This window comes from Acanthopagrus latus, chromosome 19, assembly GCF_904848185.1.
Source record: "Acanthopagrus latus isolate v.2019 chromosome 19, fAcaLat1.1, whole genome shotgun sequence".
Classification (NCBI taxonomy): domain Eukaryota; kingdom Metazoa; phylum Chordata; class Actinopteri; order Spariformes; family Sparidae; genus Acanthopagrus; species Acanthopagrus latus.
Genome location: NC_051057.1, coordinates 604,544 through 619,684, shown reverse-complemented (window position 1 = coordinate 619,684; position 15,141 = coordinate 604,544). Strand labels below are relative to the sequence as shown.

The 15,141-nt window shown below is 43.7% G+C and overlaps 1 long non-coding RNA gene across 2 annotated transcripts; it reads left to right on the top strand.

The window, feature by feature from the left end:
* Positions 1-2,195: 2,195 nt before the first annotated feature.
* LOC119008804 lies at positions 2,196-4,296 on the top strand. 2 transcript variants are annotated; one of them, XR_005071554.1, is made up of 5 exons: positions 2,196-2,314; positions 2,386-2,472; positions 2,868-2,937; positions 3,977-4,043; positions 4,178-4,296. It is a non-coding gene; the product is annotated as an uncharacterized LOC119008804 (long non-coding RNA). The 2 variants fall into 2 exon arrangements; XR_005071555.1 differs by lacking the exon at positions 2,868-2,937 and adding an exon at positions 2,752-2,813.
* Positions 4,297-15,141: the final 10,845 nt, after the last annotated feature.

Below are 15,141 nucleotides of genomic sequence, written 5' to 3'. Positions count from 1 at the left end.
CTATGTATAAGAAAACAAAAAACAAACAAACTGCTGTTAATTTTGCACTATATCCTGCATCCCTCTTTAATTTTATTGCTTATGTTTTACTATTGTTCCTGTTCTTGTAATATGTTTCTGTTTATGTAATATTCTGTGGCTGCTGTGTCAAACAAATGTCCCTGTCTGCAGGACATTAAAGGATTTCTGATTCTGATTCTGATGATGATGATTGATGGATTTTTAAGTACATCCTCTTTCTAATTGCTATCTGTCTCTCTGTCAGAGCTGCAGAGTCTAATAAAACCATGGCAGATATTAATATCGGTTCCATTAATATTAATGGAGCAGGGTTAGGGCAGCACTTCTGTTTTTAAACTGTTTGAGTTAGAAAACCTGGATGTGGTGTTTATCCATGAAAACCACAGTGACTCTGCCAATGATGGGGACTGGAAGAGGGAGTGGCCAGGGGAGGTCTTCCTCAGCCACAAACAGTCCAACAGTGCTCGGATGGAAACTTTTCTCCAGAGCGCTTAGTCCTCGCTCTGTGGAGGTTCTAAACATCATGTCTGGGCACACTTTAAGGGTGAATGCTCTCTACGAAAATGTAAAAGTTCTTTTTATTTGTGTTTATGCTCTGGTTTTAAGTACTGCGAAGATTAACTTTTTAAATGTTCTATGTGATGTTGTTTGTGACTGTGCTGATGATTATTTATTCTTGGGCGGTGATTTTAACTGCCCTGAGGATTATAAGCTAAACAGGAATCATCTGGAGCCTCCTCCTGCTTCCTCTGCTCGGCTCAGACATCTCATGGAGACTCATGAACTGAAGGATGTGTGGAGAGGTTTTAACAGCAAGAACAAACAGTACACCTGGACTCACTGTTGAGACAACTCCCTGTCTCTGGCCAGGCTGGATCGCTTTTACTGTTTTAAACATCATTTCAGTATTTTTAAAAGTTGTCACATCATCCCAGTTGGTGTGTCTGATCACTTTCTGGTTCAGTGCTGTTTTCACATTCAGAATGTGAAGACCCCCAGTGCTTACTGGCATTTTAACACTGCTCTTTTATCAGATCATTCTTTTAGAGAAGCTTTTAGTTTTTATGGATTTTGTATTCTCCTCGTGCAGCAGTAGTGAGATATTGGGAAAACCCTGATTCAGCAATTTTGTAAACAGTATACTCTCAATGTCACCAACTACATTACCAGATCCCTTCAGGACCTGGAGACTGAGGTACAGATATTACCTGGCTGTACAGGAAATGAGGGTAGTGTTAAAGTCCTTAAAAGTAAAAAGCCTGCTTTAGCCAACCTGTTGGGCGTAACCGCACTGGGAGCTCTGGTCCACTCATGCTTCCTGAATGCCTCCCTGATGGACACCCTCACACAGTTTTTTTTTTTTTTTTTTTTTTGTCTGAAGCATAGGAACGGCCAGAGAAAAATTGTACACTGTCTACGCTCAGAGGATGGTTCCACATTCACCGAAACCACTGACATTCGAAGGTACTCCACCCAGTTCTTTAAAGGACTGTTCCACACAGAGCTGGTGGAAGACCCAGAGCTGGACACATCCTTCCTGTCTGACCTACCACAGGTAGAGGCATCAACCAACTCCCAGCTGGACGCCGAGTTGGCGGTTGAAGAGCTTCATGTGGCCCTCATGAGCCTGGCCAACGGGAAGTCTCCAGACGTCGACAGAATAGCTGTGGACTACCTGTGGATACCTGTGAATTTTTCTGGCCGTTACGGGGTCAGGACATGTTGGAGGTGTTCCAAGACAGCTTTCAGGGTGGGCATTTACCTTTGAGCTACAGGAGAGCCATCATTACACTGCTACCAAAAAAGATGACTTACAGCAACTAAAGAACTGGAGGCCAGTCTCTCTGTCGCGTGGGGACTACAACATCCTGTCCAAGGCCCTATCCAGATAGCAAAAGACATTAATTCAATGTTGAATTTTTGGTTGAGGTTGAAAATCTATGTTGATGCAATGTTTAATCACAGTTAACATTTCAACGTTTGAAAAACTGTTGTTGAATCAGTGTAGTAGATGTGAGGGCTGGCATCTAAATTTGAAGCACTGCCCTGTTGGGTAGGGTCAGCAGTAGCTCCCTGCCTTTATAAGGACAGGTGAGGGCAATTAGTGCCTCTTCGTTTGAGGTCTGGTTGTGTGGCAGGATTGCTGTGTCCATGCAGGTGAGCATGATTAAAGGGGAAAGAGGTGTTGTATTGCCTGATGGGAAACCTAATGAGGTCTCTTATATATTTAGTTGTGGTGTGACATTCCTGAGTGATCCAGATTGAGCATGCTCTGTAGCCCTGTGCTGAAGAAGTAGGTCTGGGTGAACTTTGGGGTTTCAGTAAACAGTAGACATATAACTAATGTGATAATAATCTCTTCAGGCAAAGATTCAGCTCTCCCCTCTTTAAGAGAGAGTGGAGCCTTTCAACTATTGTGCTGCTATTCAACAGAGCTCCATCCTGAACAAGGTAACGGATAGAGCATGGTAATGTAGGAGGGTTATGCCCTCTAAGGTATGTTGTCAGCTGATTAGACTTGTTTTCTATCTCCTTATTGCAGATTTAAGGCTAGACTGCTGCTTTGCTTGAACCAGTTTGCTAAGGCTGGTTCCTACAGACAGTACAGCTGAAATTATTTGTAGATGGTCGAATATCATCTCTTTATACTGTTGACCGCATTACTACTGAAAATCTGTGAAACTGAACCAACTGAATCTCATTGTATTTTGTGTCTTTCGTTTTGATTAGGCAGTGGGATGACCTGCGGGGAGTAGTTTGTAGGATATGCACCTCTCCTTGCATGCAGTGCGGTATGTTAAAGAGTAGTGGTCACTTCACTGGTTGTAGGTTTTATTTTCTTGCAGTGTAAGTTGTAGTGTTTGCAGTGGTCAATGAGGTGGTTCCTGTTGGGGTCTGCGATAGAATCTCCCTGCAGTAAGTGCCCTATCCTGCGTATTTCTTGCAACTGTTTATCCTTTTTAATGTTAATGTGCAGCATTTGCACAATGTTTTAAGATTTTGGAATAAAAATAATTTGGTTTAGTTTTGTGACTTTTTAGGTCTTTTGCCAAGTATATTTTTTTTTTCTATTTTTTTTTAATTTTTTTAATTTATATTTTTTAATATATAAACCTTTTGTTTGAGAGCTGAATGCATGTCTCCTGCTCTTCTTGAACCCTTTAAGAGTTGTGTCAACACTCGGATGGTTAGTGTTTAGGGCTGGTGTAGTTTTAGTCTGTGCATCTGTCCCTTTTGTAACATGGGTGGGGTCACATAGATTTTTCAATGTAATCAACAGCCACATTCACACTGGCTTTTGTGTGCGGCTTTAGTACACCAATTCCACCTCTGTCTCAGTGTGAATCTATCGGAGGTGGCGAGGGGTGAAATTTCGCTCCGGCCCTGATCCGCCTATGGAGGTAGTATCAGGTTGTATTAGAGAACCAAACCAGTGTGAACGTTCCAACCAGTCAAGTGCACTCAGTTTGAACAATCATGGTTTCTGAAGACTGAGATGAGTTGATTAAATGATTCAGATCTAGTGTGCTGCTGCTTGGTTAAAAAGAGAACCTGCAGCCACACCAGCCCTTTATGGAATAGTTTGGACATGCCTGCTTTAAAGCTACTGTGCTCTTATCTTCAGAAAGATTAAAAGGTTCATTCTGTTCATTCTCTATGAACGAACAAAAAAACAACAAAAAACCCTGAAGTCTAGTGGGGTTTTTAATGAGGCATATTAAAAACAAGGTTTAACTGCCACAAATATTTGTGTAATTATTTAATGATTTATATGTTTTTGTACTGTTTATTTTAATTGTCTAAGAATGAGTATGAACTTATTTTAAACCTGAGTTGAAAGTGGGAGGAATTTGATCACAACATGTCACACAGGAAGAAAAGACTGAACAAGAAAGTTATGAAGCAGGAGAAGTGTGCAAACCTCTGAAAATAAGTTTGACCCTAAATTTTGCAGAGATATTTACTGCTCAAAAGATTTCTGAAGTGGACTCATTCCCTCTTGGTTGTGTGCAGCCATCGAGGTATTATTATTATTATTATTATTATTATTATTATTATTATTATTATTTTTTTTTTTCTGTCACGTATCGTGTATATTCTGTATTTCTGTCACATACAAATTTTGTCTTAAAATTACATGCTATGTATTTAACAGTTCGATGCTGACTTATGATTTAAGACGAAGGAGAAGAATAAAGTCATCTGTAACTGAAGTATCATGGTCCCGTGTATTTCCTGGAAGGAGTGACACAAAGGAAGGTTGAAAAGTGTTAATTTTTTAAAAATAACCTCGTTTCAATGTATAATGCAATGCATAGATTTTTTTTTTTTTTTTTTTTTTTTTTTTTTTTTTTTTTTAAATAATCTGAATAATATATTCAAACAGCTCCGCTCTTACTCCTGTGAATGAATAAATACTTGATTCACATGAGCACATCCCCAAACTGCAGTGTGTGTGTGGTTTTCCACAGAACACAACGCCTGATTAAAACACCAAACCTGCTGGAAAGAGTCAGATTTCCTGCTGCTTTGTAATAGTTAAAATTAATGAGGAGTCTGGACTTCATATTTATGTACACAGTGACAGGTTCAACAATAAAACCATCCATCACCATCCTCCTTCAGCTAAAATACACAGCCACCTTGGCCTGCCTTAAAACAAAGTTTCAAAACTGGCATTTGTTGAGTCACGTGACCATCGCGAGGGATGTAGACGCTTCGCTTCGTCGCTCCGCAGAACCCCTCAATATTTAAGCATTATTTTCATATCCAACGCTACTTTTTGCGCTCTCGGTTAATTTTTTCTGTCTTGTGGAAGTTTTGTGCACATTGAGATGCCAAATTCGAGGGGACAGACAAACAGGCAGCCACCAACACCTCGTCCAGCCGTCAGTGTGGCAGCTAGCTCGAAACAAACGACAAACAGCCAGCAACATCTCCTTCAGCCGTCAGCGTGGCGACAACAAGTCCGAATAAAACAACAAATGAACAGCCGACTACAATTCGGCCGTCTTCCGCCGACAATGTGACGATGGCAGCAAGGTTGGAAAAAACGACAAACTTTTCAGCCGACAACGAGGAGCTCGCCGCGCTAGTTAAGGTAGCAGTTGCAGAAGCTATCAAAGAGGCTACCCCCACACTCGTGGAAGACGTGGTGTCTCAGCTGACTAACAAGACACAAGCTCTGGTGGATGCACAGGTCGCGGTATTCCGCGGCGAGATGGTTGCCATGCAGGCTGAGATTTCTAAGTGTGTGGACTATATGGAGAAGGACGAGAACCGTGTGGAGGAGATGGACAGTCGGCTCTCTTCATCGGTGAGCAAATTGGCAGAAAAACATGCACAGCTGGAGGACAAAATTGCCGACATGGAAGACAGGTCGCGCAGAGACAATGTACCTGTGCACGGAGTCCCTGAAAGCGCAGAGACACTGAATGTTCTTGCTTTCCTGACGGATGCCATACCACGGTGGTTTCCTAATCTGGGACCTGTTGAAATTATGCGCGCGCACCGGTTAGGTGCTCCGAAGGAAGACGCAAATGGCAGACCTGTGTCTCGCACCATCATTTTCAAGCTACTACGATTCACTGACAGAGATAAGATCCTGAAAGCGGCGCGCGGCGCGGCAGTGGAGATGGAGGGAAGAACCATCCGCTTCACCCCGGACTACAGCCCGCACACATTCAGACGCAGGCTGGCCTTCTCCGAGGCAATGGACGCTCTGCAGAAACTGAACTTTCGCACTTTTCTCCTCTATCCTGCAAAACTCAAGGTGATGCGAGGAGGAGCGAGCCACTTTTTCAACACCCCAAGGGAGGTAAAAGGTTTCATCAACTCCCTCGGTGAATAGTTTCACTAAACAGGTAATCCAACCAGCTGTTTACTTTAACTAAATGCTTTGTAAACATACTCTGTTTCATCCATTGGATTCAAATTCTTCATATTATGAATGAGTCCAGCTGGCTTATATCACGCTCTCTGTTCCCAATAAAGAAGAAATACTGACTCCACAAATCTGCAGAATGCCAGGGATTTATGTTATTGTTGTTACTAGGTCTCTTTTTGATTTGTGTTTAAGACCAAACTCTGTTTTCTAAAAGGAAGGTTGTTGATATAGTCTTGGCATGCTGCCAACTCTACTGTTATAATTTTACCAGCCATGTTCTAGTTGCATCTAGTACTGATAACCCAGGCTACCACATGGCTGTACATTCTGGGTAGCTCAGTTACAATCGCTATGATCATTACTGTGATATGATATGATATAACTGTAATCTGTTATCGGGTGGGGGGGACCTGTGCGCGAGCTGGGAAGGAACACGCCTCTCGAGGATCACAGGTCCAACATGGAGGGGAAGTCAGGCTCCCTAGGAGGAGTAAAACTTTGCTTTTGTTTTTTCTATTGTTTTACTTTTTTGTGGGTGTTTGTGTTTTTGCCCTCTCTTGTTCTTTTGAGGGTGGCGGGTTCATGGCGACAGGGGTTTTGGGGTGGGATGGATCTCTCTCAACACTTTAATTTTACATTTTGGTCGGTCAACTGCAACATAGGTAGTCTCTAGTCTACTCTAATCTTGTATCACGATACCAGCCTCCATTGGTCACCATGCGTAGTATGCATGTAATCAGCTGGAATGTAAATGGGCTGAATGGTCAAATTAAGCGCACAGCCTGCTTAGACCTGTTACGTAGACAACATGTGGACGTTGCCTTTATACAGGAGTCCCACTTAAGAACTATAGATGTCCGCAGATTTTCAAATAAACACTATCATGTGGCCGCCTCAGCGTCACTGGACATCAAAACTAGGGGATCTCTAGTGGTACTGAGACGTAACCTCTCAATAACTGTACTTGGTCAATTTGGTAGTGAGGATGGTAGGATCTCTTACATTAAGACTATTATATCTGGACGCAAATTTGCTTTTATATCAGTTTATGCTCCATCCCAATATGAATCAGAATTCTTTCCCAGATTAACAGAAGTCTTAGTGCACCTACAAGACTTCTCACTTATTCTCGGTGCTGACATGAACTGCTATGCAAATGTGATATTGGACAAATCTACTCAGCGCTCCACGGCCACACAGTTGCAAGCATCAAAAGACTTTAAGAATTTTCTGTCAGCATTTAGCTTAACAGACTTGTACCGCTCTATCAACCCCACATCCAAACAGTACACTTTTTATTCAGCTAGACACCAGAGCTTCTCCAGAATAGATTATATTTTAACCTCAGCTACTTCCCTTTCTGAAATACATGATGTTGTTATTAAGCCTTGTTCTTTATCGGATCATGGCATTGTTGCAGCGCGCTTCACACTCCTAGGTACACCACCAAGAGCCCCACGTTGGCGGTTCAACGTCTCACTTCTCAAAAATGATGATTTCTGCACTTTTCTGAAGGAGAAGCTAAACTTTTTTATAGATGTTAATGCAGGCTCAGTGGATGATCCTAGATTTTTATGGGACGCTATAAAGGGCTGTATTAGGGACTCCTCAATCTCATTTTCATCCCACCTTAATAAGAGCAGACTGAACAAGATAACTGAACTGGAGAATGCGCTCGCCGAGCTAGAGGTGCAGCAGCGGGCCACATATTCTGATGCAGTGCAAGGCAGAATAGCTGTGACAAGAACTGAATTGAATTCTTTGTTAAGACGTAGGGCAGAGTTTTTGATGCACAGGACCAGAAGGACATATTATTTCAATGATGCCAGACCAAGCCACCTTTTAGCTTTAAGACTGAAAACCCATGAAAAATATTCAAATATTACAGCCATCGTAACACCTAGCCGTACCCTAAGCAATCCAGTTGATATCAACTCTGAGTTTAAATCTTTCTACTCATCTCTTTATAAATATGAAATTTCCCTTGATATGCAGGCGTGTGCAGACTTTTTTCAGGATCTCAATCTACCTTCCCTGTCCGATAACGAATCAGAATCACTCAATACCCCCATTTCGCTAGAAGAGTTGAGGAAGGCTCTCGTTAATATGAAAAAGGGCAAATCCCCAGGGTGGGATGGAATTCCACCGGAGCTGTACCTCACTTTCTGGGATATCTTGGGTAGACCATTATTGGATATGATTAACATGGCCATTGATAAGGGTGCGTTTAATTCCAGCACTAATACTGCTATAATTACAGTCTTGCCCAAACCGAACAAAGATTTAACTAAATGTGGTAATTACAGACCTCTTTCCCTCCTGAATGGGGATGTTAAACTATATGCAAAAGTACTTGCAACCCGGTTGGAAATACATCTTACAAAGCTCATACACAATGACCAAACTGGTTTTATTAGAACTCGCCTAGCATCTGACAATGTCCGTCGCTTGTTACACATCATTCATGCATCTAGTAGTATCGATTCTCCTTGCTCGGTCCTATCGTTGGACGCTGAAAAAGCGTTTGATCGGTTAGAATGGGAATATCTTTGGACAACGTTGGACAGATTTGGGCTAGGTTTGCATTACATCAATATGGTTAAAGTTTTGTACGCAAATCCCTCAGCAATGGTCTGCACAGGCCATGTCTGCTCTGCCCAGTTCCCAATATTGAGGGGCACTCGCCAGGGCTGCCCCCTTTCACCATTACTTTTCGCTCTTTCCCTCGAGCCACTGGCGCAGAAAATAAGACTGCACCCATCAGTACATTCTATCACTTTTTGTAACACAGAGCATCGTATTTCCTTATACGCTGACGACATTCTTCTTTATGTCGGCAGTGCTGGTTCCTCACTCCCACATTTGCTTTCCTCCTTTGATATGTTTAGCTCACTCTCTGGATACAAAATTAACTGGAATAAGTCAGCACTGATGCATTTAAATCCAGCTGCGCATCAAGTTCCCCTGCCCTCCCATATACCAGTAGTCAAAAGCTTTAAATATCTTGGAATTCGAATTTTTCCCTCCACATCGTCTATAGCAATAAAAAATTTTCAAGGTGTATATATAGCCAGATCGAGAGGGACTTTGAGCGCTGGTCGAATCTTCCAAACTCTCTTCAGGCCCGAATAGCAATAATTAAAATGGACATACTTCCTCGTGTTAATTTTTACTCCTCCATGATCCCTCTCGCTCCCCCTTTGGGATACTGGGATAAACTCCAGTCATTGGTCTCTAAGTTTATATGGAAAGGAAAAAGGCCTCGCATAAAACTCACGACTCTTCAGCGAGACAAGAATCAAGGGGGGCTAGCTCTCCCAGATTTTAAAATCTATTCCTGGTCCTATGTGCTACGCCCCCTATCTACATGGTTCGACCCGAGTTCCGCTGTTTCTTGGAGACCAATTGAGGAGAATGTTGCGCTACCCCACAGGTTGCAAGACTTGGTGTATGCTAACATACCATTGCAAAAAGCCAAATTACGTTTACACCCTGTTATTTCATTTTTACTTGCATCTTACCGTACTGCAATGAGGCATGTTGGCGCTGATCATAAATGGCATAATCACACACCCATTTTCAATAACTTCTCACTTCTTACTGGTAATATGCCTTTTTCATTTCCGCATTGGAAGAATAGAGGAGTGAACATACTAAAGGACCTATATAACGTCCATGGTTTACGAGCTTTTAACGATCTACAAGCAGAATTTGGTCTTCCGGGTTCATCCTTTTTCTTTTATATGCAATTAAGATCAGCTATGCGGGCATATGGTGTCCCGTGGGGAGTAGCTCTTCCCACACACCCTCTACGTAAGTTGCTTGCCTCTATAGGACCTACACGGGGGATGGTTTCTAAACTTTACAAATTCCTTTCTGGACCCCATAAATCCTTACCAGTAGAGGGCATTTGGAAGAGAGATTTAAATGAAGTTAACGACAGAGAGATTTGCTGGGATACAGTGTGGAAAAACCTTAGTGGCACTTCTAAAAACCCCAACCACCAGTTAATACATTATAAATATGTTAACAGGATGTATCTCACCCCCAGAAGACGTTATGCTATGAAGATTGCCACATCCCCGAATTGTGATCTTTGTTCACTTAATGTCCAGGGGTCGTTTTTGCATGTTTATTGGGAGTGCCCCGGTGTGGTTGGTTTCTGGAAAGAAATATCTCTCACTTTAAGTGATATTCTCAAGATCAAGATCCCAGTCTCCCCAGCCTTACTTTTGCTTAATGATGACTCTGCTTTAAATCTGTCCCTGCAACATAGACGCATTCTATGGGCTGGTCTCACAGCCGCCAAGAAAATGCTGGCCCTTAGATGGCAACCACCACATTCCTTGGCCTGGCAGCAATGGGCCAACTCATTTCTTGAAATTGTCCTGATGGAATGGTCTGTTGCCCGTATGCATGGTGCCAGCCATAAGACTTTGCAGGGCTGGGAGGCAGCACATAAGTTAGTTAAAGAAAGGGTGCAGCACGGCCGATCTTGAATTTTATTTTGAATATATTTATATTGTATATTTATTTTATTTATTCATTTCGAGAGAGATCCTGGGTGGGAGGTTCATACGAAGTCGTCTGGGGGAGGGAGGGTTGTGTGTGTATGGGGGGGAGGGGGAGGGGGGGGGGTGATGGTTAATGTTGTATAAATGTAAAAACTTTTCAATATTGTTACAGCCCTGAATATATGTGTCTCTGTTTTGTTTTGCACTTATTGATGTATGTATATGATGTTGACATATATATACTGTGCATTTTCAATAAAAAAAAAGTTGATCACAAAAAAAAACTGGCATTTGTTCTTGTGTTGGCATGTGTATTTAAAACCCAGAGTAAAAAGCTGTTTGGTAAAAACCTCTCCACATTTGGTAAAACAGAAACCAGGGTAAAAGACGAAGACACTCATAAAAACAGTGAAACACGGTCTCTCTTTGGTCGCAGCAGGGACGCTTGTCCTCTACTGCTGGGTTTATAGTGGACATAAAGGAGTTCACTGCCATGTCCCCATGGAGGACTCTCCATTGAATGTCTGCATGTCTTTTTGAGAGTGGAGGCTTGTAGAAGGGCCTCCACTCAGGTCTGGCTGCAGGAGCCAGCTGCAGATATCTCCTCCATGGAGTGTCAGGTCTCTTGTCCAGTTTTGTTCTGTTTATTGCTTTCACCAATATTCTGTAAAATGTTTTTCCAGTGGTGCGAGGTGTGTATATTCCATTAAAATCCTAGAGCAGTCTTTAAAATCCGGTGTCATGAAAATGACAGGAAAAGAGTCGTCATCGGTCACTGTTTGATTAAAAGCAGGCCGTCGTGTCCTGCGATTTTTTTGTTTCCAGTGTTCTAAGAGTTTTTGTGTGACCCTCACTGATGTCAGTCCCAGCCAGGCAGCGAGTCCAGAGGGGTCATCCATCCGGGGCCTCGTCAGCGCCACCACTTGCCCCAGAGTAACAACCCCCACAGTCTGCAATCTTGTGGCCAGACTCTGACCTGCCCAGCTGGGAAGGTCTAGACGGGTCCCCCACAGGACCGACTCTTGGAGGATCCAGTACAGGGAATCCGCTTGCTCCTTCCTCTCTTTCCTCAGCAGGTTCCACAGTCTAAAAACACTTTTATAAAAAGCAGGCAAAGGAGATGTGCTCATGTTTGGAATGTTCATTAAAAAAAATTAAAATCATGACCCAGGCCTTTAAAACCCTGCAGAATGCAGCGGGACAGGGGTCTCCACAGAGTGTCCTTTTGTCCGGTCAGCAGTCTTTGAATAAACTGGAGGCAAAAAGCTGCGCCCCTGCTGGCCAGATGGACCAGGCCTTGCCCCCCCTCTTCTTTAGGTAAAAACAGGACACTCTGTGGGACCCAGTGCAACTTATCCCAAATAAAAATCAACTAAAACCGACTGAATTTTAGATAAGAGAGAAACTGGATCGACACAGGCCAGCCGGTGCCACAAGGAGGATGAGACCAGGTTATTGGCTATTAAGGTTCAGCCTCTATATGACATTTTCGGGAGACACAGGACACTAGGGGGAACACACACCTGTAAGTTTAGCTCTTAGTTTGTGGAGCAGAGGCTCGATGGCTACCGAATATAACATCCCAGAGAGAGAGCAGCCCTGCCTTACCCCTCTCTGGATCTCAAATGGTGCACTCAGCCCGCCGTTAATTTTCAGAACGCTCACAATGTCACTATAGAGAACTCGGACCATGGCTATGAAACCAGGGTTGGACCCAAAAGCAGCCAGAGTCTGCCACAGGTACTGGTGTTCAACACGGTCAAAAGCCTTTTCTTGGTCTATTGAGATCAGACCAGTCTCTATACCCAATGAACAGGAGAGCTCCAAAACATGTCGAATTAAAGTGACGTTGTCACTGATGAGCCTGCCGGGCACACAGTAGGTCTGGTCAGGGAGGATGATGGACGCCATCACCTCTCTCAGTCTAAGGGCCAGAGCTTTGGACAGGATCTTATAATCTGTGCACAGCAATGAGACCGGCCTCCAGTTTTTAAGTTCTTGCAGGTCTCCCTTTTTAGGCAGCAGGGTTACTGCGGCCCTCCTGCAGCTCAGAGGCAGTTTGCCGGTCTTCAGGCTTTCATTTATCACCTCTAGCAGATCTGGTCCTATAGTGGACCAGAAAGACTTATAAAAGTCAGCAGGAAGGTCATCCATGCCTGGAGCTCTGCCACTCTGCAGGCTCATGGTGGCATTGTGGAGCTCCTGCAGCGTCACCTCTGCTGCCAGTTTGCTGTTGTCAGCCTCACTTACCTGAGGGAGACCGCTGAGGAAGCTGCGGTGCACATCTGGATTATTGTCCACTCACTCTTAAACAAGTTTCTGTAAAACTCGGCAGCATACTTCCTGATCTCAGATGAGTCTGAGACTTGGGAGCCGCTACCCGTTCGTAAAGAATGAATAGTCTTCCTTTGTTCATTTTTCCGCTCCAGCCCAAAGAAGAAGCGAGATGGGGCGTCCATCTGTGTGCTGTTCAAGAACCTAGACCTGACCAGAGCCCCCTGTGCTGAGATGCTATAGCCGACTTTTTTGACTTGAGGGAGTCTAAAAGCCCTCGAATTGCTGTAGAGTCTGCTAAAGGCTGCAGCTCCACCACCTGCGTCTCCAGGTCTTTCATGGACCGGGTTAAGTCTGTAGTGACACCGCGAGTGAACTGCTGGCAGAGCTGCTTTATCTGTGTCTTACCAAAGTCCCACCACTGTTGTAAGTTGGTGAAGGCAGGCCTACTCTCCCTGTGGGATTCCCAAAAAAAACTTAAAAGCAGTTCTAAAAGCCTGGTCATCTAAAAGGGCCGTGTTAAAATGCCAATAGGCACTCTTTAAACAGATGTTTTTGATAAAAACATGACAGGAGACTAAAAAGTGATCACTAAAACCCACAGGCTGAATACAACACCTCTTAAAAATATTCAAGTGGTGTTTAAAACAATAAAAGCGGTCCAGTCTGGCCAGAGATAAAACCCCCTCCCTTCTGTGGCTCCAGGTGTGCTGCCTGTGCTGACTGTTAAAAACCCTCCACACATCACTCAGCTCCTGGTTCTCCATCAGCCGTCTGAGTGTGTGAGATGAAGGAGGGTGTGGCTCTGGATGGTTCCTGTCTAGAGTTGGATATTCTGTGCAGTTAAAATCACCCCCTAAAAACATAAAACCATCATCCTCACAGTTCTTAACACAGTCACTTAAACTGTTTAAAAAAGCTACCCTGTCCACTGTGTTAGTGGACAGGGTAGCTTAGTGTTAGTGTAGACATTTAAAAACACAAGTTTCACATTTTCAAATGCAGCTTTAACTTTCAATAAAACACCTGGAATGAAAGAAAAAGGTAAAAAGCTCTGAGCAAATAAAATCCCCACTCCTCCACTCAGACTGGACCTGTGACTTAAAACCTCCTCCCCTTTAAAAGCCCTTTTCCAGTCACTTTCATTGTCTGTGGTGCTGTGTTTCCTGAAAAAACACAACATCAATTCTTTTAGTCTCCATCAGTTTAAAAAGAGCGGCTTGTTTAAAATCAGACCTGGCCCCGTTCAGGTTTAAGGTGCTGATATTAAAATCACACATAGATAAAAAATGAACAACAGTAAGAACAGCAGTCAGTAAAAGGTAAACGCATCTAACAATCAACTTCATCATTGATGATTTGAGCTCTTACCTTCAGTATTAGCTTGTTTAGTCTGTATATTTCTTGGTCTGTTAAAACCTCCTCCCCATAGCCCTTCCTGGTGAGCGGAATGGCTGAATTAATAAATAATTGTAGGTCGGGAAAAACCTCTCCTACACGCAGCCTGGCTCCTTTAGTTTGCTCCAGGAAGGCTTTGTCAAGATAAGTCAGGAGAAAATCACTCTCTGACTTAGTGGACATCTGGGAACTGGTTTTCTTAACTTTGTTTTTCATTTTTTCAGATTCAATGTTCTTTCTTTTCTGGTATATTTTGAGGAGATCGTCATCTGACATATCCTCCTCCATCATTTGTTGACTCATGTCACTCTGCTCAGTCATACTTGTTGTGGCATCAATGTTAGCCTCAGAGGACACTTCGGGAACTAGAGCCCCCGCAACCACGAGGACCGGCGCCGCGGGAGAATCCCCCGCGACGGACAGCCCCACCGGAGCAGAAAAAAACGGCTTAGCGGCAACAACGGGAGTGCCCCACACAGCAACTGGGGCAGGGGTGACATCCGCGGGGTGGATCTCCCTACGGAGCCGCAGCAGCAACAGGTGGATCTCCTCCCGCAGCAGCACGCCGCGCTCCGCAATCCCTCGGGCAAGAGCGGACCAAGTGCCCCTCGCCCCCACAACCAAAACATTTCATGGTTTCTGAGGAAACGAAAACTACATAATTAAAACCATCAACTTTAAATGAGAAAGACAGGCTCAGGTCAGTGTTTCTCTCTTTGAGGATCATGAACACCTGTCTCCTGTGACTCACAACATGCTTGAGTTTAGGAGATTTACACCCCAGCGAAACCATCCTAATTGGTGACACAAGTTGTCCGTATTTAGACAGCAATTCATTTTTGATGAACGGGGGAGCGTTTGAAATGGTATTTTTTGTGGCTTGGTTAACGAGAGGGGAGACGGGAGTGAAAGTGCCATGGATAACCACTCCCTTCTCCACCACCTCGCTAACTTTAGCCATACTGTCTAAAAACAATACAATGGCCCCGTTCATACGCGAGGCAGACCTCACGCTGTCACACCCCACCACCTCTCCCACAGCCAGCC